This window comes from Austrofundulus limnaeus, unplaced genomic scaffold, assembly GCF_001266775.1.
Source record: "Austrofundulus limnaeus strain Quisiro unplaced genomic scaffold, Austrofundulus_limnaeus-1.0 Scaffold321, whole genome shotgun sequence".
Classification (NCBI taxonomy): domain Eukaryota; kingdom Metazoa; phylum Chordata; class Actinopteri; order Cyprinodontiformes; family Rivulidae; genus Austrofundulus; species Austrofundulus limnaeus.
Genome location: NW_013952723.1, coordinates 315,283 through 317,821, shown reverse-complemented (window position 1 = coordinate 317,821; position 2,539 = coordinate 315,283). Strand labels below are relative to the sequence as shown.

General features: G+C 36.9%; 1 protein-coding gene across 2 annotated transcripts in view; it reads right to left on the bottom strand.

Moving 5' to 3' along the window:
• Positions 1 to 376: 376 nt before the first annotated feature.
• snx12 (sorting nexin 12) overlaps positions 377 to 2,539 on the bottom strand; it is a 9,090-nt gene continuing 6,927 nt past the window's right edge. For both annotated transcript variants that reach the window (XM_014022252.1, XM_014022251.1), the window contains one exon: positions 377 to 1,144. The gene's annotated coding sequence lies outside the window, so the exon portion shown is untranslated. The remainder of the gene's footprint in view (positions 1,145 to 2,539) is intronic.

The following is a 2,539-nucleotide window of genomic DNA, read 5'->3' as shown; positions in this document are numbered from 1 at the left end:
TATAAATAAGTATTTGTATTTGTGTACAAGCTGTTTAGGTTGTCAAAAAGCCTATATTTTTAGGGTTATTAACAAAGTTTGTGTACTCAGACCAGTAATATTTGGGGTCACAAGTTTTTGCCATGGATATTTTGTGGGTCAGAAGATAAAAAGTTTGGGAACCGCTGCTTTATACAACACTGCAACTGATCTTGTATGGGGTTGAAGCAGCTAAAACAAAATATAAACCTAAAATTAGCTAGATCTGAAATTGAAAATGTCCAAACATCAAACAGAAAGTCTGAGATTAAAATCTTGTTTTAATAAAAATTAGTGTTATGTAGCTGCTGCACTTTCACATTCTTCCAGTGTCACACAAAAACCACAAACAGAAAAGTGAGTTAGGAATAATTTTTTTTTATTTCTCCAAAACTAGAAGAGACAGGATGCAGTAGGCAGCAGAAAATTTATTGGTGGGCTGATGTAACAAGGGTGATTCTTGCCATAATGTGGAACTGTAGTGACACCATGTAGTATTAAACTTTACAATATCAGTAAAGCATTAAATGAAAAAACAAAAGCACATATTAAACCTTCTGTTGTGTATCGTCTGTACCCACCCCAACAAAACACATTCTGAATATTAATTAAACAATGAGTCAGGTTGTGATGAACTGTTTATCACAGTGCTAAGACATGCCATCATTTCCAGTAGCTGATTTGTCTGGGCCAAATGGAGAGATAATGAGTAATAAAACATTTGCTATTGATTTTTCAGGATGCTACATGTTGCTTAACTTTGGGACGTGTACCATGAAAATAATCACACCGTTTCTATAGCAAAAACACCAAAGGAAGCAGAAACACTCCTCTGAAACTAATCCACTGAAAAATATACAGAAGGCATAATAATCATTAATAAATCATGACGTGACTAAAATATAGCGTTTATAGCATTTTTATCTTAACTGATGACAAAAATAATGTACAGAGTATGTGGAATGACTGATTCAAGACACAACATGAACTTATTTTTTACAATGGACTTCAGTCGTGTGGAGATGTGTTTCTCCACTATGCTGTAGGTAATTTGCACTTTGACCGTCCCATCAGCTTTAGATTTACACGACGTAGAAATAAACGCAGGTGCAGCAGTCTCTGTTGTCTTTGCGACGAGATGGAGAAAGAGAGAAAACAGGACGTCAACACAAAGTCAGAGCTCTTTAAACTTAGATTACACAGAAAGTATCACAAGATGAGTCCRTACAGCTCAGCCGCTTCAGCTTTCTAACATTTTTTCTTTCTAATAGGTGAAGGAGTTACATAGGTACACAGTTATAAGCTGTACTCTTGTTTTAAATTACCACAAATATTACCCAAGAGTCTTGAAATAACACCGAACATGCTGACTCCTGTGGTTCCTTCATATACGTGTACGCAAGCATTGCCCAAGACAAATCCAGCTGTTTTCTTTAGCTATAAYATCCTCTGTAACCTATTAGTCAGTCAGAAGGAAACTGAATCTGAGCAGCTCTAATAGAGTTTTTGCATCACAAAGGACCACATGCAGTTTTTTAAAAAATCAAAACTTAAAACTCCCACAAGATGAACTGTGGGGCTGCGGAGCACTGAAACAGAAATACACTGGAACGGCCAACAGCAGTGCAGTTTATAGAATTTGAGCCTCCATCTTGGTAGGCTTCTTTAGTTAAGCTCAGCAGCAGATCATGGATGTCTGGGGTCGGGGGTTGGGGGGCACTATACCTTCACCAAGAAGCCCAACGTTTTGTCATTAATTCTAATTATAGTTAATGGAATAACAGTTTTTTTAAATTGAACATTTTAGTTTTAAACACTGTATTTTTTATTATACCAGGGTTGTTAGTCTCTCTAGACCAGTGGTTCCCAAAGCTTTTGGTGCACAAAATAATAGCAGGAGAGATCTGTGCCCCCAACTATATGGTTTCAAACACTGGTATCTGGTCAAATAAACAAGGAATGGTATAAATATTCATTATACTACTTTTATCTATTTTATGTACTCTAATCACAATCTTTTGTAAAAACTAAAGCAATAAATAAATAAAAATGTTAGTTGTCATTTTTAAATAAAAATAATTTTCAAAATCTTTAAGACTGCTATAGTTTTTGAGATATTAAAGTTTTTCTAGGCCACCCAAAAAGGTAACCAGCGCCCCTATTGGCTCCAAAATGAACCAAAAAAGGTAACCAGCGCCCCTATTGGCTCCAAAATGAACCAAAAAAGGTAACCAGCGCCCCTATTGGCTCCAAAATGAACCAAAAAAGGTAACCAGCGCCCCTATTGGCTCCAAAATGAACCAAAAAAGGTAACCAGCGCCCCTATTGGCTCCAAAATGAACCAAAAAAGGTAACCAGCGCCCCTATTGGCTCCAAAATGAACCAAAAAAGGTAACCAGCGCCCCTATTGGCTCCAAAATGAACCAAAAAAGGTAACCAGCGCCCCTATTGGCTCCAAAATGAACCAAAAAAGGTAACCAGCGCCCCTATTGGCTCCAAAATGAACCAAAAAAGGTAACCA